The sequence below is a fragment of the Callospermophilus lateralis genome, chromosome 3 (genome assembly GCF_048772815.1).
Source record: "Callospermophilus lateralis isolate mCalLat2 chromosome 3, mCalLat2.hap1, whole genome shotgun sequence".
NCBI classification, from domain to species: Eukaryota; Metazoa; Chordata; class Mammalia; order Rodentia; family Sciuridae; genus Callospermophilus; species Callospermophilus lateralis.
The window spans coordinates 123,020,407-123,046,455 of NC_135307.1; the positions used below are offsets into that span (position 1 = coordinate 123,020,407).

Sequence of the window (26,049 nt, forward strand, 5' to 3'; positions counted from 1 at the left end):
ACATAAAAGAAAAATAAACTTAAAAAAAGAGAAAGATCTCCCAAGAATAAAACAATTTTTTTATAATTAACAAAACTAAAATCCTAAGTAGATAGTCTTTGATCCTGGATAGGGTTACAAATAAACTTACAAAGATGACTATTTTCAGGGATATCCATGAGCTATATTTCTTATAGTAGCAGAAAGTTCTATATAAAAGTTATAGAGACCTAAAACACCAATGGATATATTCATCATTCATGACAAAATTCACAAAGACATAAACATGGGTCTTCTTTAGTATTCTGTCACATTATTTAACATTTCATTTTCCTATTGTCTATTTCATAGATTAACTTTCCACCAGTCTTTGAAAAACTATTTGGAAAGAAAAACATGTATATGAAGAGTAAATTTCAAGTACACAAGAAGTTGAAGACATATAAAGAAGTAAGGCTTGGACCAAAGCAAACTCATCTTTCATTTGTTTTATTATAAAACTCTCAACTGTGTATCAAAAATAGTTACTACTTACTTGATGTCTTTTATAATGTATTTATTATGGCCAGCAATTTCTTCAATGATCCTTTTGGCTTTATTTCACTTACAAAAAGCAGTGGGTGAGTATGAATGATGTCCAGTCTGTTGATGTATGAAACACTCTCTGAATAGTGTATTTGTTGACATTGAACAGCTACTCTTCTTAATACCAAAACTAGCTACTACAATGAGGATCTGGTTTGGAAATCTTATTAAGTTAAATTGATCTTTCATTTCAACAGGAAGTGAAATAAAAAGTTGTGAAATCTGTTTATCAGCCTAAATAGTTAAGAAGGTACATTATTCCAAAAGTGAGAAAAGAATTGATGAATTCACTTCAAAGGAAAGAACACGTCATTTTTAATGTTATTCAAATGAAACTAAAAGTTCATATTTGTTCACATTTAGCTGGAATTTGGGGTTCATTAAGGAGCCAAGAGATTGTAAAGATTTTAATTAGCAGCTCATCAGCTTATGTAAATATTCAGGGATGAACACAAGGGAGATGCTTATTCTGGTGTCCCATGCTATTGCAAAACTATGGAAAGGTAAGGCAAACTCCTTGCTCTAAGCTGGTCCCCTACAATATGGTCATTGTGCTTCTAAGGTACACTATGTTCTTCCTTCTCTTCTGATGGTAATAACCCTAAAAGTATGCTTATCTGTTTACATATTCAAATACACAAAGCCTTCTTCTTGACTGAGTATGTCTAACTAAGCTAACTCAATCATCCTTTTTTAATCAGTAATGAATTAAAAATAATTTGTGCAAACATTTCCTGTACATGTTTCCTAACCAAAGACTTCCATTCCATTTTTATTGTAACAAATTTACCAACAGAGGTGACCTGCAATGGAACAGTACATTCTGGAGGAAGAATTAAAATGTTAATTGTAAAAATAAGTCATTCAAATTCCCAAATTCAAGAGATCTATTCATGAAATAGTATGAATTTGCTTACAGAAACTGGCTGTTTTGGTTCAGTGGTAGAACCATTCAGAAGGTATTTATTGATAGACCATGTTCACTCTAATCCATAATCCTTCTAAAAACCTTTTTTCACTTCAGGATTAAAATTCAAACTCCTCACTGCAAAAGATCTATAAGTGCTATTTTAAAATTGAGTTTACAGGCGGTAGGGGTTTGGCTCAGTGGTAGAGCACCTGCATAGCATGTGCAAGGCCTTAGGTGTGATCCCTGATGCTGTGTGTGCACACACACCATATCCACATGCAATTGATTTTACTGGCTCATATTTTTATCATTTATTTACATTTTGATGAGGGTACTATTCTTTAAATTTTATATACAGGAAAACTTTTTTTTTTTTTTTTTTTACCATTCTCATGACTTTCTGCAATATGCTCCTTCAGAATTTAATTCTTCCTATTCTTTTCTATTAGTGCACTGCCAGAGTTTCTTAATTCATGAAATGGTCAATGTTATCACATACTTGAACATATTACATAAGAAGTAATTTTTAAAATGATGAATGAACTTTGTATTTTTCTTGGAGACGTCTTTCAGAGCCAACATGTGGTGGCTCATTCACTCTGGTTCATCAGTCTGTCTATTACAGAGCAGCCCCTGTGAATGTCTTCATTTGGCTCATTCAGTCCATATTTCCTCATGCCCAGCTAGGACTTACGTTGTGGTTATTAAAAATAACCCCTCTTAATTTCTCTCTTTCTTTTGTCCATTCTTGTAAAATTTCAAACTCCCTGCAGGACTCCCTCCTCTGGACCATCACTTTCCTGGGTGGGGAGAACACTGAATGTAAATAATGGTGCTTTCAGTTACCAACTCTGACATCTCACTCTCTCTCTCTCTCTCTTCTATCTCCTGGCCTCCACGGGCATCACATCAACTGCAGCCACCAACACCATGGCATGATGTAGCCCTGTGTGTGCCATCTGAGTCACACCTTCTTTGTCTAAGTGCCCTGCTCTGTTCCAAAGCCATTAAGCAGAGGTTGAGGGATGGAGAGAGATTCTTTCCTTGATAATGAATAAAATAGACCTTGGAGCAAAGACAGCTATAAGGAAAAAAGAGGACTCTTATATATTGGTTAGAAGACCAATCCATTAAGAAGATAATGATCTTCTGTGTAAAATTTTAGGAAATGTTTTACGTGTAAATGAAAAGTGAATGCAAAGCTCATTTAATTTGCAGTTTTACCTGGTGTGTTAGCACAAGATTACTCTATGTTCTGTGGTCTCTTGTGACTACTTATTTGTGAATGGATTATTTCTGAGCAAAATAAGATTCCAACCTTATTTATTAATTTATTAAATATTAATCATGCCCTACCATGGGCCACGTACCATATAATTGTTACAAAGGTGGGTAAGATACACTTTCAGCTCTCTGTGAGTTGTCAGCAGACATACTGAACAAAATCAGAAAAAGACTTAATGAATGCAGCAACAGGGAGAGATATGAGTTACTGCCTGAGAGTAAGTGAGACAGAACATTTGATGCAATTCACTTCCTGCCAAGTATGAACCCATCTTCCTTGTGGATATCAGAGATGATAGGATCCATTTTCCTCTCAAACTCTTTCACTTTACTAAAGAAGACGAAGATTTTGTGGTCAGAAATAGGACCAGGATAAAAATAGGATGCATATCTGCTCACTCCATAACCTTAACATTGCATCTGTCATCACAATATGAATAGCTTCTCACAATTAATCGGCTACTCACCTGTGCCAAATGTTTTACATTTCTCACTAATAGTAACTAGTGCACTTGTTTCTCTATTTACTCTAGGTTTTGTTTTCCTGTTGAGAAATGAACCCAGGGCCTTGTGAGTATTAAGACCGCACTCTACCACCACAGCCCTTTAGTTTTTTATTAAGTGTCATTAATAAGTCAAAGTTTGATGTGGAATTTCAGATACTTAAAATTCTTTTTCAACAAACTGACACATTTTTTTTCCGGAAAATGTAATCCCAATTTTTTTTTCTGTTGAAAAAATGAGGTCTGGGAAAGTAAAATGAGTATTTTGTTTGTTTCTCAGCTATTGGTTACAGAGCTTGCCTTCTAACCTTACCCCTCTATGTCATAGCTGAGGGAGCTTCTTCAGGCAAAGAGGAAAACACATGCTCAACTTTGAAAATTCAGCAGATTCACCTGTGCAAACTGCAGCTACTGCATTACAGAAGGCACTTTATAGAAAAATAAAGTCTCTCAAAATTCTTGAATTTACACCAACTTTGCTGAGTAGAGAGAGGCAGGTTGATTTGTTCTGACATTTACCAATGACAAAATCTCCAAGGCAACTACAACTGAGTTCTTTATGGATTGGTGGAAACACTCATCATTGTACCAGAGTAAAAAGAAGCTATCCAGGTACATTTAAGGAAACAATTCAGATGTTAGGACAAAAGGCCTGGATTCATCAATAACTAAATCCAAACTCCACTTTCAACAATTTGAAGTCACTTTAAAGGGGAAAAATACACATGATTTCCATAACAAATTGATTCTTTCCTGAGCAGACTCTCTTCTCAAGCTGTTATAACTACAAACACAAGTGATTCTGCTTTCATCATTACGGACTATAACAAAGTAGGGAAGGAAGCCAACAGTCCTTTCTGTAGATCACTAGTTAAATTATCTAGAGCCTGTAGGACAGTAATGAGTTATATTCTGTCTCCATGGAAACTCCTTTCAAAGCTTGATTATCTTGACTGTGAGGATTTTTAAGGCTTATCCAAGTACCCATAGTCTTTTCTTGCAGCCCCACTAAGTCCAGGTTCTCCCAGCAAGAAAATATGAATGAGGGGGCTGGGGATGTGGCTCAAGCGGTAGTGCGCTCGCCTGGCATGCGTGCGGCCAGGGTTCGATCCTCAGCACCACATACAAACAAAGATGTTGTATCCGCCGATAACTAAAAAAGAAATATTAAAAATTCTCTCTCTCTCTCTCTCTCTCTCTCTCTCTCTCTCCTCTCTCACTCTCTCTTTAAAAAAAAAGAAAATATGAATGAGGACACTATTTCCTCTGGCACTATGGAGTGAGTGTGTGTGTGTGTTTATGTGTGTCAGAGAGATCACCCACCACACACACATACATATACATCCAGGTGTGTGTCTGTCTGTCTGTCTCTGATATATATATATATATATATATATATATATATATATATATATACTTTCATTTATTATTTTTATTTATCTTATTCTGTAGATTACTGCCGCAGTCTGGCTGGGCACAAAATCACGAGCCACTCAAGCAGGAACAAACTTTATTTTTTAAACTGCCGCCAATGCCCTGTATGCTCCCAGGAAGATTGCCAACCACCCCACGCAGGGTTCTCCCAGACACCAACAGGAAGTCCCTCCTCCGGAATTCCCTCCTACTGCACTTCCCCAACCAATGGGAACTCTCCAGGAGTCCCATAGCAGGCTGAGATGGACAGCAGGAGTCTAATATCCATAAGAATGCAGATCTTAACATAATCATATCATCTCAATGGCTTGCTGGCGTCATCTTTCAACCAAAAATGCCATGCATCATACTAGTTGGCTATGGCTCTTAGTAGATTACAAATTCTATTTTTTCATGCCTGTGATATAAAAAGACACCAGGAAAATATTTAGGGAATGTTGAAAGCCATGGCCTGTGTGTGGACCACAGCCTAATCAATAGGAGAATCTGGTACTGGGAACTTCCACTGGACATTTCCTCTGGTTGACTGCCCAGACACATTGTGAGCCCTGTTCAAGCTCTGTCAGGTCCCACATAGCACCAGAGATGGAGTGACCTGTTGTGGCCACATAGTCCCTCTGAGATGGGTATGACCTGCCAAGATGTCAATCAACCTGCTCACTGCAAGACATCATGAAGCAAGATACCACCCCTGAAACCTTATCCCTACCTTTGATGTACCCCCTTACATAAATCACAGGAGCCATTTTCTAATTGTCTAGCTCTAGTTCCTATATGGAATGGACCTATCAGGGGTTCCACATTTTTGAAACTATCTTTCCAACTTTGTCTTTTAATCTTCACTAATTATTCTAGACTTTAATTTCTTAGGTGGCTTACACCTTCCTTGGCAGGAAGAAGAATCCCCTAATAAGGTGCTGGCCGCCTGCCCATGGGAGAATTTTTTGATAAAAATATATATTTTTGCAAACAGATGTAATTCTCAAGAAGGCACATCCTAATTTTATTTCTACATATGTTTCTAACAGTCAAAACACAAAATAAGGTGGCTAACCTTTCAAGATAAACTCTAGTTGTTAACAGGAAAGATGAGAATACTTGTGCTTCTATTCATGTGTACTGCTCAGTTTGTAGTTAGATTTTCTGAGATCACAAAAACAGCCTAATGGAGAACTTTTAGTTCTGGACAAGATGGGCTAGAATTATCTATTTTTATCTCTCCCACTTAGAACAGCTAAAATCTTGGCTATTGACATTAAAGTGTGTGGGGGGAAATCCAAACAAAATAGATGACTCTAAAAGGTAGGGAGAAAAAGGTGTGAGCTGGTAATCCCAGAACTCAAGAACTAACATAGGAATGAGTTCCCAATTGTCCTTTTTGCCTTGTATCCCACACAGCATGATGATGGAGAAGCCTGAATATAGGAAATTCTAATGTTCATAGATATTAATATCCCTAAGAAATACCTGTACTCTCTAAGGACAGGGAAAAGAATATTCCAGCAAGATAAAATTTTTTTTGATAATAAACATCCTATTCCATCAAAACACTGGGGAAAAATACTTTATGCTCCATTCCTAACCCCATTGCCAAACACTTGACAGTAACACTTCTCCAAACCCTTCATGGTATTAGCAGAGGTACTAGCAGAGGTACTAGTAGAGGCCAAGTGAATATCCTGGACTTTCACCCCCACCCACAAGTAGGAGGAGTCTTAGTCCATTTCCTATTGCTAAAATAGAATATCCGAGAGTAGGTAATTTATAAAGATCAGATATGTATTTATTTTGGTACTGGAGGGTTTAAAGTCCAATAGTATAGTGCCAGCATGTGGTAAAGATCTCCATGCTACATCATCCCACAGAAGAAAATAGAAAGGCAAGAAATTAAGAAAGAACCAAAATCACTTTGATTGGGAAACCATTCCCAAGAGAACTAATCCACTCCTATAATAACAACATTAATGCATTGCTTGCTGAGTGCAGACTCCTCGTGATCCAATCACTTCTTAAGGTTTCACCTCTCAACACTGTTGTATTGGGGATTAAGTTTCCAACATGTGAACTCAAGGGAAACATTCAAATTAAAGCAGAGCTCTTCTACCTCCTCAGAAGTGTCATGGTAGAGGTTGAACAGGCAGTCTAGATTTTCACAGGAACTCAGTAATACAAAGCATTCCCCCACCTCCTTGCAGCGTGGTATCATGTGGGTAAATATAATAGACTACCAGTTCCTCTTTGATTTTCTAAAAAAATATGTTATATGAATGAATAAAAAATTATAATATCATCTAAGTCATGCTCACATGTATGTAAAGGAAATAATTCTACCTAAAGAGACATAATATTCTATATTCAAATTAAAGTATAAAATATAAGCATATTTTAAAAAGTTACATGTATGTAATATAATATCCAAACAAACCACTAACAAAAAACTATACAAAGTGATAATTTAAATACTATCAAAAGTGATAGTAAATCAGAAGTATCATCGTAAAAGATAGATGATAGAGAAAGAAAGAAAGATTGCAACCCATAGAGGTCAGAAAAATGGAAAAAAAGAGGGATGCTATACTCTCAGTTTTTCTATAAATCTAAAGATTTTCTTAAAAATAGGATTTTTTAAATGCAGATGTGTATGTTTTCAGGATGGGAGGAGAATGACCCAGGAAGGTGACACAGAAAACAAGCAATAATGAAGTAAACTTACGGGCTAACACATAAATTATTATATTAAGTATAATGATCTCAATAAATAAAATAAAAGATTTTGGTAGAATGGATTTTAAAATATTAGCCAGCTATGTGCTCTTTACAAGACATTAAAAAATAATTATAGATTCAAAGTAAAAGGATAAATAAGAATATAAAATGCAAACATCAATCAAAATAAGTGTAAGTAGACTTCAGAATAAAGAAAAATTACCATGGACAGAGAGGGACATTACTTACTGATAAAATGTTTAACCTCTCAGAAAAACATAGAATCTAAATGTGTATGTATAAACAACACACACTCAAAATATAAGAAGCAAAAAACTGACCCAATTGTAAGAAGAACTAGAGACGGTCACTGGTATAATTGGAGGCTTTAACACACTTCTTTTTTAAAAGAATAATTAGTCAAAAAATAAGTAAGGATATAAAAAGAATTAAGCAACATAACCAATTAACAGGATTATATTGGCATTTGTAGAATATTCCACCATGAATAAAAATATATATTATTTTCAAACAGCCCATGAAACATTCACCTACATAAACCTTATCCTGATTCATAAAGCAAACTTCAACAAATTTAAAAGATTTGAAACCATTCAGTTTGTTTTCTGAGCCCAATAGTTCAAACTAAAATACAATAACAGACAAATAATAGAATAGTCTCCAAACACATGGAAAATGCAAAACATACTTTAAATAATCAATGGGTCGAAGTAAAAGAGGAAAATCAAATATGTCTCCAACTGAATAAAATTTTCAAAAATTATGTCAAGCAGCTAAAATGGTACCAAGGAAAATTCATAGAATAAAATGCTTACATCGAAAAAGAAGAAAAGTCTCATATGAGTAATCTAACAAGTTGAAAAAATAATAGCAAAATGTTTACAATGAAAGTTGAAGGAAATAGAAAATAAAGAGAATTGATGATTTGTTAAATAAATCAATGAGATTAGAAAGAGAAAACCAATAGAGAAAATTGGCAGGGGAAAAAGTCTTGCCCATTGAAAATAATCAGCAAAATTGATAAGAATCAGAAAACTGATAAGCAAAGGAAGAAATAAGACTGAAATTACCAGGATCAGGAAGGAAAAAGTGAATAACATTATAAATCTTGCAGATATTAAGAGGATAAAAAGAAAAGGACTCTGCACACATAAACCCAACAACGTAGATGAGACGGACAATTTTCTTAAAAACACAAAATACCAAAATCAACATTAAACAAATAGCCGACAATCATAAATGAATTCAACTTGTAGTTTCAAGTCTCCTGAGCAAAAGAAATCCCAAGCCTATGGGATAAATTTTGATGAACGTGGTCAATTCTACCCAATTTTCAAGGTAACAGAAGAGAATAAAACACATTCTTAAGTCATGTATTACTTGATAACAAAGAGTATAAAAAGAACAAAAATAATACCAAGATCCTTCATGATCATAAATAAAAAAATCCTCAACAAAATTTTAGCAAATCAAATCCAGCAGTATACAAAAAGAACTATATGCCATGACCAAGACAATTTTATTCAGGAATGCAATAAAAAGTACAAGCACATTACATTCATCCTATGTTTGGGTATAAGGGATTCCTCAAAGGCTCCTGTGTTAATGTAGTGACATTCAGAGGTACAATAATTAGAATATTAGAGCTCTAACCTACTCAGGCCATCCTAGTTTGCATGACTGGAGAAGGTGTGTCAACAGTGGTGTGCCCACAAAGGGATCATCTTCCTCGTGAGCCATCACCCCTTGCTCTCTCTGCTTCCTAGTTCCCATGAATGGAGCAGCACTCTTTAACCATACTCTTTTGCCATAATATTTTGCCTCAGCTTGGGCCCAAAACAATAAAGTCAGCCCATCATAGATTAAACAAAACCAAACAATCTACTTAGAAAATGAGTCAAAGTGACCAACAGACATTTAGAGGAAATACAGATAGCAAATAAGCAAATGAAAAGATGTTGAACCTTATTAACCCACTAGGGACACTAGAAAAAGGTAAAATGAAGAAAACATGAGATATTAACACATCTATTAAAAATCTAAAATAAAATTTTAAAAAAAGTAACACCAAACACTGGAAAGGCTGCAGAGAAAGTACATGGTGTGTGTGTGTGTGTGTGTGTGTGTGTGTGTGTGTGTGTGTTAGTTACTGGGAATTGAATTTAGAGGACTTTCCCACAGAACTATACCCGCAGCCTTTTTATATTTTTATTCCAAGATAGGGTCTTGCTAAGTTGATGAGGGTCTTGCTAAGTTGATGAGAGCCTTGCTAAGTCCCCCCGCCCCTGCCCCCGGCCCCGCTGACCTCAAACTCAGGATCTTGCCTCAACTTCTCAAGTCTCTGAGATGACAGATGCATCATGCTCGGTAAGAAAGTACATTTATTACACATGACAGCTGGAAATGCAAAATGGTACAGCCAATCTGGACATTGTTTGGTGGTTTCTTCTAAAGGACAACAACTAAACTAAATACACCCTTACCATACTAACCAGAAGTACTGCTCCTAGGGTTTTATCTCAGAGAAATTAAAACTTATGCTCACCCAAAAACCTATACAAAACAGTTATTCAAGGCAGTTATTATTTCTTTCCCTTAATGAGAAAATGTAAACACCCATACTTCCTTCAAAGAGTGAATGGTTAACTATGGTCCATTCATACCATGAAATACTATTTAGTAATAAAAAGGAATAAACCATTGATATAAACAAAATAGACGAGACTCTAGAGAATTAGGCTGAGTGAAGAAAGGCAACTCAAGATGTTCTCTGCTTTATGATTTGATTCATAAAATATTCTTGGAGAACACAATGGCAGAGAGGGATAGGTATGGCTATTAAGAAGCAGCATGAAGAGATAATTCTCCTGAGATCTTTGTGGTAATTGCATTTTCACACATTGGAGGTTTACGGACACATATACATGTAATTAAAATGCATTTAACTATGTACCGAAAAAACCACAAATGAGTGCATGTAAAACTGTGGACTATCAAGTTTAGAATCAAGCTTATGAACAGTACCAATGTCAATATTCTGGTTTTAAAATAGCACTGTATTTAGATGTTATCCCTGGGAGATATGGGGTAAAGTTTACCCAGTCCCTTTCATACTATTTTTGTAATTTCCTCTTAATCAAGAATAGTTTCAAAATCAATATTTTAAAAAATTTTCCCCCTCTTTTAAAATTAGCAAATTTAAATTTTAGTTACTCAAAATTAAATTACTGCAATTGGAATTTAGGTCAAACTATTTTGTAATCATTATAACTAGTGGTTGTAAAGCAAGAATAAGGAGAAAATAGCACAAATAAAGGGTGAATACATTACAGTAATCAATGTCAAGTTATCAATAGATCATTATATAATAATGCATTTTGTGTCCTAGAACAATGAAAGTCTAGGAATATTTTTTACACTCATTCCACTAATTATGTCTATCAATCTCCTCCAGTTAGCCACCATTGATTCTCAGAAGTCATCAAGGAATTTAGGATGACTAATTTAATCTCTGTCTTCATAATTATACAATATAAACTATTTTCTATTCAAATATCCATTGGATGCTGCAATATTAAATGATAATTAGGAGAAAATAAAAGCAATGTGTTTATAGATAGGAATGCTAGAAAACAACCTGTAGTCATTTATTACTTTTTACATAATTGCAAATAGAAATCCTCTCCTGTAATGTTCTATTCTGCCTTCTTCTCAAAGAAAACTGCCTTTCTACATTTCATCAAGGAAAAATATAAAATTGTTTACAAGACTTCTCTCTGATTTCTTGCTGGGATGAACATGGATCTGCCACTTTTCCCAACTTTTCCAGAGGAAAACCAGTGAAGTTAAGCCCTTACTCCAGAGACTTGCCTTGCCCTGTCTTGCTCTTTCTTGGGCATCTCATTGCTTACTGAGTTCTGCTTTTCCTTCCTTTTCTTTCAACTAAACAAATGAGAAAAATTTTCCTAGGTAGCCAATCAACCAAATTTCTGTATCTATTTTGGCCGAGGAAAAAAATGGTATAGAATAGAAACATTTGTTTCACCCTAGTAAAATATGTGATTTCAATGACATCTACAAGGTGAATAAACTACAGGTCTCATAATCTCAGTTCAGAGCCTGCTTCGTGTTTGCTTTGTCAGGTTTTCTGACACTTTCATCCATTGTGTAGACCAGGCATTTCTGGTTCTGAGATGTTTCTCTCAAGATATCAATGCAGGTCTGTATCACACTTCTCTTGCCCCTTCACGTCAATTCTGCTATGCAGTTTAGAACAAAATTACTAAAATAGAATTGTCACCATTCTCGATCTCAAATTTCTTGATAATTCAGCCCATCCTTTTTTATGTCCTAATATTAAAATATTAGAGTCCACTGAAGCTTTACCCTGCATGAGGTGCTGTATTGAGTGCTTGGTAGCATCTCATTTAATCTGTGAAATTGTCTAAAGATGCAAAGGCTAAACTAAACATACAAGTTTTTGCATCTTTAGGCAATTTCATGGCAGAAAACATATGACAACAGGAATCTGAATTACATACAACCTCTGAGTCCAAGAGCCTTGTAAGCTAAGCCACCATCTCTGCAGCCAAGGGTCCAGAACAATCAGGACTCGGCCAAAAATTGAAAGTTTCCTAATTTTGGTCCCCCAGTTCCATTTTAGGACTAATCGGAGAAAACTGAATATAATCCCCAAACCAATGGATAATATACCCGGCTCTTAGTCAGCTGTCTGCGGCTTCCCAGGTCAACAACCTCCTACCACATCACACCTGAAGCCTTCCCCCTTTTCTCTGTAAGACTTTCCCATTCCCTGTCTGCCTTTGAGTGTCTGCCAAACCCAAGTGATGGTGGCTGACCTTTCCATTCCCCCTAGTATATAGCAAGCTCTAAATCAATAGTCTCTGCATTTTCTCATTTGGGTAAGCTTATTTACTTTCACAAGTCCTGTGATCTAGCAAGATCGTGTGTATCAGATGCAAATGCAGAGACCAACTTCTAGAGAGCAGAAGCATGCTTAAAGTCATTGTCAACAACTTAATGTCTTCATCACTCCAGTCTCTGAGCACTCTTTATCTGAAATCTCTGTGTTGTCTATCATCATTTGTTCTCATTATTAAGTGATACCAGGGGCCTGTTTATCAGCCTTACATTACAGAAATCAGTGTCTAATTATTGCATTTCTCTTGGTGATCTTAATTTGAATGATTAAGGTTTTTACTTTTGTCATAAGAGAAAGGATGCCAACATCTGACCATATACTGAGAATAGAAAACTATTTTTCTGATAATTTTTGTAAGACAGGTCTTCTCCTATGTTTCAATTGGCAGAAAAACAGTGATAAGCCTTGGAAACTTTTAGATTTCAAGTGTATTCTCAGTGGGAAAAGTGTTAGCTGGTCTGTTTGTTAAGGTTGAAACAGGTATTCCAAATGGAGATGAACTTTGCTGCATTTTGCTCATAAAACACCATTTTCTTCAAGTGGTTTACATAGGTCATGACATCACAAGATCAGTTACAAAGTTTATCTCAACAAAATGTTTAGGATAATAAAACCCTTTTTTATTTTGGGATATTTAAAGTATTTGTTGTAGGAAAGTTGGTCTTACCATTGAGAGGCAGGTAAAACTGCACATATAACTCAGAGAAATAATAGGCAGATTTAGAAAGAACCATGAAATTTTGAATAACAGCACTCAGGTATAAATCAAATGCTCAAGGTTACTGACAGCCAGTAAATTCCTAAAATGCAGAGACTATAAATCTCCCCAATGTCTTTGATTGTAACATGCATGGTTGAAACCTTTAATGCACATATCATGGGTGTTACTCAATTCCTGAGGTCACAGTTATACAAATCCACTATATTGGTGCAGCACACGTAGGCTCCACACTTAGGAAATGTTAAGCTTATTGAAGCTCTAACTTATCCTCTTACCCTTATTAGACTTCAATTCATAAACACTTGACATTTCTATGGTTTCTGCCTTCACATCTACCACAAACTTTTTGATAATTCAAGGACTTGTGTGAAATATGCAATATTTGCATAAGACTCTCATAGGATAAGGCCTTTAAAGCTAATTTATGCTTTAATGGAAATGATATTACTTGTTATCACTAATTTCAGTGTTGTGCTAGGTAAGATGATATAATTATTGTTCAGGCATTAAAAGTAATCAAAGAACTCTGAATTTATAATATTTGTGTTATAGAAAGGAAGGATATTCAATAAGGTAAGGACACAGATTTTCCATTGGAGGAGAGCATGAATGTTTGAGGGCAGGCACTACACAGGAAGCTAATGAGCATGACATAGATATGTACCATAGAATGGTATGGGATCGTCACTTCAAATAATTACTCTGTCCTTGACACCATGCTCCTATTGGGACTGTGTTCTCCTGAAGCTTTGACTTCTCCTTCTCCAGAGCAGCATTTTAGTGATTCATTCTCTGTAAGTAATATCTATGAAACCTTACTAGAGGTTCCATAAAAAAAAAAATGTCCATTGTCTAGTAATTTAGAGGTATAATGCCCTCATATGCTCCAATCTTACTGAAATTCAAAAGGAATGTTATTATATTAAAGACTCCCAAAAATAACCATTCATTCAATCAAGAGTGTGTATTATACTGAGACTATGAACCAGGCACTGCTGCAGGAACTGAGAGCAACAATGAATTAAGAAGGCACTCTTGTCTTACATCCAGTTGGTTCTAAGCATTTGTTTTCTTGGTAGAGAATACCTGTATTCCTTCAGAATTCCTCCTCCCCGTAGTGACTGGACTTGCCACTGGAGCCTGGCTGACTCCACTTTGCTGTTTGCCAGGAAGCACAATGCAGAGACACTACCTGTTTCTTGCCAATAGATTTGGAGAAGCTCATGGAGGATGGTCCATCCTCCTCCTTTTTACTTGCTTTCAACTGATGCCCCCAAAGACAGACAGTACTCTAACTTCAAACATGCAGAATATGACAATGTCCTTGGGTGTGATAGATCAAAATAGAAGAAATCTAAGTCCCTGAGTGACTACATGGAGCACGTCACCCCACCAACCTGATGCTTAAGTCAAGGCCATTATATGGAGGAGGAATAAAAGTAAGCCTGTTTTTCAAGCCCCTAAATGTTTGGTTTCTTTGTTGCAGCAATATAACTTAAAACTTCTGATGAAATTTACAATCACATAGTCTAATAAACAGAAAATCTAAGCAAACTATGTATAAAAGTCTTCCATGTACCACAAGATAATTCTACTTCGGGTTTGGGGAATATATTTCTCCTTCTGGCATTCTCCCTTGCTTTAACCTTGTCTGTCTGTTTGTATTTATTTAGATCATTGTAGAATAAAAGTCTAAAACTATGACACAAGACTCAAATCTAGCTGGCTATTTGCTTTTGTAAATAAAGTTTTATTGGATATAATCATCCCTGGTGCTTTTGCACTGTAACTGTAAAGGCTAAAAAAATTGAGACACACCCAATATTTACTATATGGTACCTTACGACAAAGAATTTCAAGGCCTACTGTACAGTGCATGATTCAGTGGTTAAATACTTTGTCAAAAACACCTTACCATTAGCTTGTTAATAAAAATACAGTTATATTACACTAGACAAAAACACTAAAAACATTCACTGGATAAAAGATAGACTATTCAACAAATGGTGCTGGGAAAATCAGAAAGCCACAAAGCCACATGTAACAAAATGAAATTAAATCCCTATCTTTCACCCTGCATGAAACTCAACTCAAAGTGGATCAAAGACTTAGGCGCTAGAACAGAGACCCTGTACTTAATAAAAGAAAAAGTAAGACTAATTTTCTACCATGTCAGTCTAGGATCTGATTTCTTTAACAAGACTCTTAAAGCATAAGAAGTAAAATCAAGAATCAATAAATGGAATGGATTCAAACTAAAAGGCTTCTTCTCAGCAAAAGAAACAATCAATGAAGCAAAGAAAGAGCCCACATAAAGGGAGAAAATCTTTACCACATGCATCTCAGATACAGCATTAATCTTCAGGATATATAAAGAGCCCAAAAAGCTTAACACCAAAAAACTAAATAACCAAATCAATAAATGGGCTAAGGAACTGAACAGACACTTCACAGAAGAATAAATACAATTGCTCAACAAATATATGAAATTATTAATAATTAGAGAAATACAAATCAAAACTACTGTAAGATTTCATCTCACCCCAGTCAGAAAGACAATTATCAAGAATACAAACAATGATATATGTTGGTGAGGATAGGGGGAAAAAGGTACACTCGTACATTGCTGGTGGGAATGCAAAACGGTGTACCCATTATGAAAAGTGGTATGGAGATTCCTCAGAAACTTGGAATGGAACCACTATGAGACCCAGCTATCTGACTCCTTGGTTTATACTCAAGAACTTAAAACTAGCATATTATAGTGATGCAGCCACATCTATATTTATAGCAGTTCAACTCACAATAGCCAAACTATGAAACCAACCTAGGCACCCTTCAACAGATGAATGGATTAAAAAATTTTATATGTATATGATGGAATCATGGAATATTACTCAGTCTGAAAGAAGAATGAAATTATGGCATTTGCCAATAAATGGATGGAGCTAGAGAATATCATGCTGAGTGAAGTAAGCCAATACCCAAAATACAAAGGCCAAATGTTTTCTCTGATAGCAGATGCTAATTCACAAAAGGGGAGGCTAGGGAAGAAGAGAGTTACTTTAGATTAGGTAGAGGGGAGTGAAGGGAGGTGGTGGGGTATGGAGGATAGGAAGCACAGTAGAATGAATCATACATGTATGTACATGTACATATATAACTATACGACTGGTGGGATTCCACATCATGTACAACCAGAAGAATGAGAAATCATATTCCATCAATGTATGATGAATCAAAAAACATTCTACTGTCATGTATAACTAATCAGAACAAATTTTTAAAAATCACAATGTCTAAAAATCGACTGGCCCTTACTGTATTTTGAATTTCTTGTCAGCCAGAAGTATTATAAACTTTCTTGAGTGACTTCTATGACTTTCTTGAGTGAGAAAAAGAAAATAAGTAGTCTCTTTATGAAGGACCCCCCAGGTGTGACTGAGGCACAGCCCTCTGGTGCTCTGCTGCTGTTTGGGCAGCCGGGATGAGAACCCACTGTGGGCAGCCGTGGCTCTGGTTGGTCACTTCTTATCCTGAGGTGGATGATTCTATCCTGATAGCAGTCAGATTTCAAACACAAACAAAAACTCAAAATCTTACTTTTTTTGAAGAGCTGAAAGTATAGACAGTCTTTGAAAACATCATAAAAACAGGGACTCTGATGTAAATTAACCATGCCCTTAAGATAAATGGAAACCTCAAAGGTAGTTAATATATATGATGTAAAAGACAGGTTTTATTGGCAAAGCTTAACTGCATTTTAATCCTTGAGCCTCCCTAGCACCTTCGCATGTGTCCTCTGCCCTCTCTCCCTTCTCAATCTTCTGAGATGCACCAGTTAGCTAAGTCAAGCGGTATGAAAGTATGTCACTTAGGTGCATTTCACAGTCACCTACATACCCACTTTGATAAGCAATCGGTGTACCCATTATGAAAAGTGGTATGGAGAGCCTGCAATGAAGAGGAGTTACATAGCCGATGGCTGTCCTATTTTTCTAATGTTTGCAACAGACTCTGTGTTGCATATTCAACAGTTACCTTCCTCTCCATCTCTTGACCAAAGCTTCTGCAGAAGTCTCCCTGATGAATGTGGCATGGGCCTCATTCATCTCTTTCTGCAGTTCACTGCATATGACCAATCACAGTGGTGAATGTATTGGGAGTATGAGCAACTGGCAGTGAAGAGCATACAGAGATCAAGGTCTTGCAGAAATCAAGCATCTCAATGATCTTTTCAGCAGGGCTGGAGGACTAGGTCAGGATGTCAGCTGGAGCAATTGCAGTGGGCAGACCCAGTGTGTTAGTGTAATCTCATGGAAGACTGTCCTGGTTCTCTTATTTACTCCCTGGGGCCCCAACATGGAAGAGGAGAGATAGTGAATTCCTGGAGATTTAGCACTTGTGATCTCTGCTTAGACATCTATATTGTGTTTTGCAACATTTTGAAATTACAGAAAAATAACAAATAACAATCTTCCCCACCCACGACTTTGAATTTACTTCTTGAATTTCCTCTGCCAGTTTTTCGTGGGTTGGCTCTTGGCCACCTATCTACACAAAAGAACAGTCTGAAATAATCCATCCCACTTAACAATTGTTGGTACTGGACAGTGACTACATGGTGCATCATCTTTAAATGGTACATTTCCTCTCTGGCTGGTATAATTTCTGAGTTGAGAAAACAGAACTGCACCACCAGATATCAACAGACTGCTAAAGAAAACTAGGACGCTCAAGCCCCAAACTTCTGCAGAAGTCTCCCTGATGAATGTGGCATGGGCCTCATTCATCTCTATCTGAAACAGCATTTGTATTTTTAAATTATAAGAAAAATTTCAATTATAAGGCATTCACATACAACTTCTTATGGCTTTTTCACTTTGCAATAAAGATGCTATTGCATTTCTAGATCTTAAGCCCCAAAACAGATCATAATATCATATCAATAGTTGCAAAAAAAGAATTTGTCAAAAAACCATCAATTTATTCCTATAAATTTAAAAAAAAATAATTCTAGTAGACTTAAAATAAAAGAGAATCTCCTTAGTCAGATAAATGGCATCTGTAAAAATCAGTGAGCTAATATACTTCCTGCTGAAAAGCTAGATGCTTCTTCCTCAGATCAGGAGGAAAATAAGAACTGCTCTCATCATCTCTATTGAACTTTTGCACTGAATGTTCAAGCTAATGCAATGACTTAGTCAAATAAAGAAATAGAAGATAGACCAACTGGGCATCAAGACAGAAAAGAAAAGTTGTCTAGAGATGGCATAACTTACAAAAGCTATTTTAAAAAGTGTATTGGTCAGGTTGCAGGCTATAAACTCAATATGCACATGTAAATTGTGTTTCTATATACCAGTCACAAACAATTCAAAATTCAAACTAAAAAAGCAATACTATTTATGAGACCACAAAAAATATGGGATATATGGGCATAAATATAGCAGAAGTGAAATGCATGGACGCTGACACTACAAAGCATTTAAGAAGTTTAAGAAGACTTGAATAAATGAATAAATGGGCCATGTTTATACATCAGAAAACTCAGTATTAAGATGTTAATTCTCCCAATTGATAGCTCTGATGCATTCGTAATCAAAATCCCAACAGGATATCTTTTAGAAATTGACAAACTGTCTCTGAGATTCAAGGGGAAATGCATAGCACCAATAATAGTCAAAATGGCTTTAAAAAAGAAAACCAAATATACAGGACCAAAATCTGATTTGAAGGTTTATTGAAAACTTACAATAATGCAGACAGTGTGATAAAGTCAAATTGACCAATGGAATAGGACAGAGAGTCCACATAATTGATTTTTTGACAGTAGTAAAGAAATAAGTAGATAATCTTTCCAACAAGTGGTGCTAGAAACAATGAATATCCACAGCCAAAAAGAACTCCAACCCATACTTCATATCACATACAAATTACTAAAAATGGATTATTAATCTAAATATAAAACTCTAAAATTTCTAGAATACATTGGAGAAAATCTTCATAACCTCAAACTTAGTAATGTGTTTTCAGATGAAACACCAAAAGCAGGATCCATGAAAAAAATTAATAAACTAAACTTCACTGAATTAAAAGCTTCTATTCTTCATTCTGAGAATGAATATATAAGCCATAGACTAAGCAAAAAAATATCTGCAGTGCACACATTTGATAAAGAACTTGTACCTAGAATGAAATTATTCACCATTGTTTTTTCAATTCTTTTCTCCTGATGAAACCATAATTGACCCCTTAAAATGCACATATGCTCTTGTAACTCCCTACTCCAGACTTCCAGTGCTTCCCTTTGCCCTGTGCATAAAGTCCTAACCTCTCTTGAAGGCACCTGATCTTGATTATCTTGGTTGTTTCCTGGCCTGTCTTTACAACTGTTTCAGGTGCCTCACCCTTTATTCTCTGACCATTGCCTGCCTCAGTATCTGCAGAGGTCCTTGTGTTTGTTTTATCTCACCTCCAGATCCACCCTCTGCTGTTCCCTTTGAACAGAATCCAGCCCTTTCTCCATGCTTCTTCCTTGTTTAACAATTTCTGTTTATTTCTCAGCTGTCAGCTTAAACCTTAGGTCTCAGAGAGGCCGTTCCAATCCCCCCCAATTATGGCACAGCTGGTCTTCCTGGTATGTGTTCTCAAAGAATGCTGTGCTTGGCTTTCCAAGCATTTTTTTTTTACCATTTAATTTATTAATTGATAGTTTATCCAGTGTTTGTGTGCTCAACATGAGGACCATGCCTACTGCCTCAGCATGTAGCATGGCCAAACCGATAAAAACGAATTCATAAATATGTATTTAAGAAATAATAAATGAGCACCATTAACTTGGTGGAGATGAGTCTTAGGCATAGCATCATTGGCTTATAAATTAAAATAAAAATTATTTCCATATATCAAAAGAAATAAAATGAATGGTTTAAATATTTTGGGTTCCATCTGTGCATCAGATGTTCCCATCTGCTCCTAAAATGGCTAACCACAGACTTCATCTGCTTGTTTGAGAAAGTATTTGACAAGTTCAAATCTCTTAATGTGTGTAAATATCCAAGTATCAGTCATAGCATTGTTTCTATGGAGAATGAATAGTACAGGAAGTCAGGACCTGGTGACTTCATCAAAACAGCACTGCATATTGCAGGTTAATTTTGGGGGGACTTAACAGTTTACAGATGACTGACCACTAGAGTTGAGATCAGTGTATTACTAAACTTAGGAAACAAGGTTCTGGCTGTGACATTGCATTTCTGTGATGAATTTAAAGCAACTTTGTTTCTCCTCATTAGCCCTGGTAGTAAATTTCTCACTGATGTTCTTTCAGTAAAGTTTATGATCAGTGTCACTTTGTCATTGCTGCTGAAGTACCAGTGGCATTCTGCATTATCTGTTATAGCCCTTGGCTTTGATGGAAGTGGGTTCCAATGATTCCATTTCCAAAGAAGAATTCAATTGATATGTATTCTTGACTAGGATGGGAATGAGAGTCTGGCTAATTTAAAACTAGTCTCTCTCACCTGTGCCAAACGGATATAGTAATCAGCCAAGGAATTGGGGGTTTTTATTTTGTGTAGAAAATAGTAAACACTAGGTATAGAGAAGAAATAAAGATAAAACATACAATATTTTGGATTGTAAAATTTCTCAAAATTATTTACTAGTTTCTTTTTTTTTTAGCTTCTATAATCGCTTTATTTTTCCTTTATCCTACTAAAAGTAACATCACACAGATATTAAATGAGATGTGTGTGTATATATATATATATATATATATATATATATATATATATATATTCGATTACATAGAAGTCCACAAGATATATTTTGGTGAAAAAATACACAGTGTAGAACAGCACTTATATTTGATCATTTTCATCTATACATATATCTATTTGGGCACACAGGTACAGGCAAATATCCAGAAAGACATTCATCAAAGGGCTTACAATGGTTATAACAGGGGTAAGATTTCCAGGTAATTTATATTTTCATTCTTGTATTTTTCTTTATTTTTGAAAGGTTTAAGATACTCTTCATAAACTGAATAAAATCTTCAAAGAAAGACACACAGAGAGAATAGGCCCTTAAGCAGGCTGAAGAGGGAGCAAGGACAGAGGTCAGGGCATCCTTCTCCACTGCACTGGTATTCACGATCTCATTTTATTCCCAAAGGAAAACTTCATTGTGGATTAATTCATGCAGGTAGAAGCACCCCACCCCCACCCCACCTGCAGTTTCCCAAGCATCAGACTCTGAATACAGTTAAGGGTTCATTTAGGGCTGGGTCTAGCACCATACTGTGGCTCAGAAGGATCCTTGTGTTCTCTAAAGACCTCCCTTGCCCTCTCCTCTGTATGTGTTAGCTCCTGCAGAGTGATGATCAGATTCTCAAAAACCTGGGCCTTGTTGCTTTCATTGACACAGGTTTCTTTTGAATGGCCCTCCTTACCACAATAGGAGCAGCGAATTATGTACTTGCGCTTCCTGATTCTACGAATATCCCCAGGACCATCATTCTTATTCCCAGAATGGCCACTGGTAGAAGGAGACTCAGGCCCATAATTACTCGGGGGATCAATGACCACAACTTGGTCCTGAGATCTGGCCCTGCCTCTGGGAGGGGTGCCTGAGGATGACAGTGGAGGGTCCCCAGACTCCACCAGGATCACATCCTCATCTGAGTCATCAAGGGTATCATCTATCTCTATCACGTTGCCATTGTAGTCTGCATTACTGATCTCTATTGGCTGAGGGCCCTGAAATGCCACAGGGCTAGCTGCCCTCTCCATTACTGGCTCAGATCTTTTGGGTCGCTTCCGTTTAATAAAAGCGTCATCCCAATCTTCTTCCTCCCTTATCATCCTGATTAACTCCAGGAAATTGGGAAGATGCTCCTGCTCATTTGCATACATCCTGAGAAGACCTTTAAGCCTGAAGCGCAGGTCTCTATTCAGCTCAGCCCCTGCCAGGAGCTGGTGCAATGAGTCTGGTTTGCATCTTTCTCAGCTAGGATGCCTGCCTGAATAGCATTCTGGAGCTGCACCTCCAGACGGATCACATAAAGGGAGGCTTTCTCCCCTTCCGCCTGCAGGGTGTTAAAAAAATTACCATGGGCGGTCACATTGCTCTGAGACTCCCCAAACACCAGCTTCATTGCTCGCAAAAAATCCGACACATTCAAGTTGGGGTTGGCAGCCTGGAGCAAACGCATGACCTCCCGGGCAGGGCCCCTAAGGGTTTTCATCAGGCGATTGAGCTTTTGTTCTTCTGACATATTCCAATCTGGCAGGACCCCATTGACTTGGGTCAGCCAGTTTTCAAAGGTTTCTTCCCCCTGGGCTGGCACCACCCTCCCCGAAAACAACTTCATGTTTCTTTCTGCCATGCTGACCATTAAAGGACCGAGACTCTGCCCCAGAGACCTCAACATGGAATGGGCCCAAGGAGGTAAAGGCGCATTCTGCCGCAGGCTGTTACCCACATGTGTAATGATGTTAGCCATGACTCAAGGCGATAGGGTATCTTTGTGCAAGATGCTCAGGCTTTTCAAAAAGCCTAATTTGCAGGAATACCCAGAGCAAGTTTCCTGGACCGTGCCTTGTAGGGACTTTATTTCAAAAGAAGAAATTCATGTTTCTTTTGTGTAGAAAATGGCACTAGACAGAAATAGGAAACAGATGTGTAATTAAGAGGACTCTTTTATTAAATTAAAATTTTTGAAATCTAAAATGAACCTTTGCAAATTTTAAGCTCAAAATTCATAAAATTGTAAATTTTATTTTCAAATTTAGAAGAACCTTTATTAAACTGATGTATCCTAAATTGCTGAACTGTCTTTTGGTTCTACGCATGCATTCTTATAAAGTTCCCAAATTGGTGAAGACAATTCCTAAACCAGATAAGTATATTGTCCCTCATCAAGAAATTAAGAATGACAAAAATGTAAAATCTGCCAACCTTTTCAATACTCAGATGGGAGTTAAATGATATGATGGGGAGTAGGAACAAGGGAAGTTACCCAGGTGTCATCCTTCTAAAACTATTGAATGAGGTCCAAAAGAGAAACTGTTCATATAAGAGAGGATGTGGACATCTAGGAAACAATCACTAAGAACCATTGGGGATCCAGTTGCATAGGGGCCTTGAACAGAACATTCTTACCACCAAATATTGCATAAATGGCTCTTGCTAGAGACACCCAGAATCACTGGGTGGAAGATACCACTGATGATCTCCATCTTTTGACTTCAAAGGGGAAAACAGATGACATCCAATGGCAGCCCTTTAAACTCTGATGTGCTCAGTTTTCCCTCACCTGATGCACATTACCTATTCTCTCCACTCTAGTATACATGGAATTTTGCTGCTGCCCTATCAGTTATGCACAGACACAGGACTTGGATCATCACCTTCTAATCTAATATAGAAAACTTGACTGGAAAGAATTTGAAAGAGAATAGCTGGCTATATGAATAGCATCAAAAACAAATTTTGACTTGCTACATATTTGTGCAACAGAAGGCAAGAGGGACACTACTACTCAGGGATTCATTAAAAGGGGCAGGGCTATAAAGTAAAGAGACTGTGGGTTAAAAGACTCAGTAAAAGTGGAACCATCAGATTTACAGGGAAAAATAAAGGAAGAAATGATACTCTTAGTTGGATAAGTGTGTGGGAGGGTCTTCTAAAAGGCAGTCATTCATAGAATAGAAGCTTTTTTAATCTGGCAGAAATGCGACAGTTGATAGCATGTTTTATGGAAGTTACACACTGTTTCAATAATTTTGCAAGTCGAGAAGATGCTCCCTGCAAGATGGAAATATACATAAAGAGGAAAGGAAACGGGTAGTTTCTGCTTAGCAGTCTGTCAATAACACTGTGCTAAACATCAAATGTATTTAATTACCAGCATTCAATATGTTTATTTAATTAAATACATATGTAGCAAAAAAATTAGAATATTCTTATAAGGGAAATGATGGGGAGCAACATTTCTCTGGCTGCCTCACCAACCCACATCTCTCTATCCTGAGTGTTATTGAGAAGGTGGAAGTTTAATTCTTTCAACTCTTTCTAATTCTGAGGGTTCACTCCAGATTTGTAGTGGTTAACTACAAATCAACATTTTTTGTTTGTTTGTTTTGCTTTTTTTTTTTTTTTTTTGCCATGAAAACACATGTGTGGGCAGGTGTGGTGGAGCTGGGGCCCCATGCATGCTAAGCAGTTGCTCTATTGCTGAGCTTCATTCCCAATCCCAAAGCATGTATTGATTTATTAATTTTAGATTCCATTAAATGAAAATCAACCCTTCCAATATGACTACCATTAGTTCCCATACTGGTTACCTTTGTAACTGGATATGATTTTCTCCCCACTATTTTCTTCTTCTTAGAGATGTCTTGATTCACCTTACCATCAAATAAGCTGACTTCCCCACCCTCCGCTTTCTTTCTACTCTCAGCTTCCAATTTCTGCCATTTATAAACACAATTAAAATTTATATATTGATTTTTAAAGTTGAAAAATCAATAAATAATTCTCTTTGATTATGCAATATGTATACTGTCACAGAGGTAGAGTATTATCGTGTGCCTTTATTTTTATACATCTTGTGTTTCTCTCCAGGATTTCATCTTTTTAGCAATGTGCCGGTGGCAGGTCACACCACTCAATACACACATACCTAGTCCCTATACCCTTAGTTCCACCCACTAACATCTCCTCCTATTTGAATTAAGTGAGGATATCTCTTGGGACCACCAATTCCCTTCTCTTCATCAACAGTGAGGCCTGGTGAGAGACAGTCATTATTGGACAGCACTAGAAGCTAGATGTCATCCACACAGAACAGGGTTCTTTGTAGAAGCTAAGACTGGATAAATAACCAGAGGTATAAGCCAAGCAGTCCGAGCCCAGAGAGGCCATGAGAGCCATCTGATGCAGTTGGGACCAGAGCCAGTCATGGGAATGCTTCTCATGTGTGTCTAAGAGTGCACCTGGGCAACTCACCTCTCACTCCATGTCCCCTACCTCTCCTCCAAATAACTGTATGTAATCCCCTCCTTCCTGGCTACTGAAGTCTACTCCAGATAAGTAATGCTATAGTCAGAATGTCTGTGTATTCTCTCCTAAATCATATCTTGAAATACCAACTCCAAGGTCAAGTTAGTCATGGAGACTTTGGGAGGTGATTAGCTTATAAGAGTGGAGACCTCATGAATGAGACTAGTGCCCTTATAAAAGAAAAGGCCCCAGAGAGTTGCTTGTCCCTTCCACCATGTGAGATTAGCATGAGAAAACAGCCATCTATGAACCAGGAAACAGTCTCTCACTGAATGCTGAATCTGTTGCTACATTGATATTGGACTTCCCAGTTTCCAGAACTGTTAGCAGTATATTTCTCTTGTTTATAAGCCACCCAGTTTGTGGTCTTTTGTTATGGCAGCTGGAACAGATGAAGACAAACAACCACACACAAAATCTGTACATCAAAAATCAGACAATGCAATTTCCATGAGTATAATGGTACAGATGTTTGTTCACAACATTCCAGAAGCCTCTCCTGTGCTGTGTTCTATGGGACAGTCCCTTTCGTAAAGGTGCATTCTTTCAGGTACATGATCTTTCCTGCTGTAGGTCCCTGTTCATCCTTTGAGGTCTTAGTGCAAACCCCTCTCAGAGGGACTCTCCAGACCTCCTGCCCTGCAATTCATACTCTAAAGTATCTGGCCCTAGTTCATCCCTCACTCTCAGTTTATATCTCCACCTGACTTTATATCTAGGGGTTCCTCTTAGTGTGTGAAGCTGCAGAAGACCAGAAAATTGCATCTTCTCCTGTGAATCCTGAAGCAGGGTCTCTACAGTTATTAGAAGAATCCAAGAACTACAGGAAAATAAGTTCTCCCTGGAAACCCAGGGATCCTTTAAAGCAAAGTGAGTATAGTCAGTAATTTGG

The 26,049-nt window shown here is 36.9% G+C and overlaps 1 protein-coding gene and 1 pseudogene across 1 annotated transcript in view; both read right to left on the reverse strand.

Moving 5' to 3' along the window:
- Nucleotides 1-26,049, reverse strand: part of Gabrg3 (gamma-aminobutyric acid type A receptor subunit gamma3) — a 586,000-nt gene that overhangs the window by 292,656 nt on the left and 267,295 nt on the right. The window lies entirely within an intron of this gene.
- Nucleotides 21,365-22,596, reverse strand: LOC143641494 (zinc finger CCHC domain-containing protein 18-like; annotated as a pseudogene).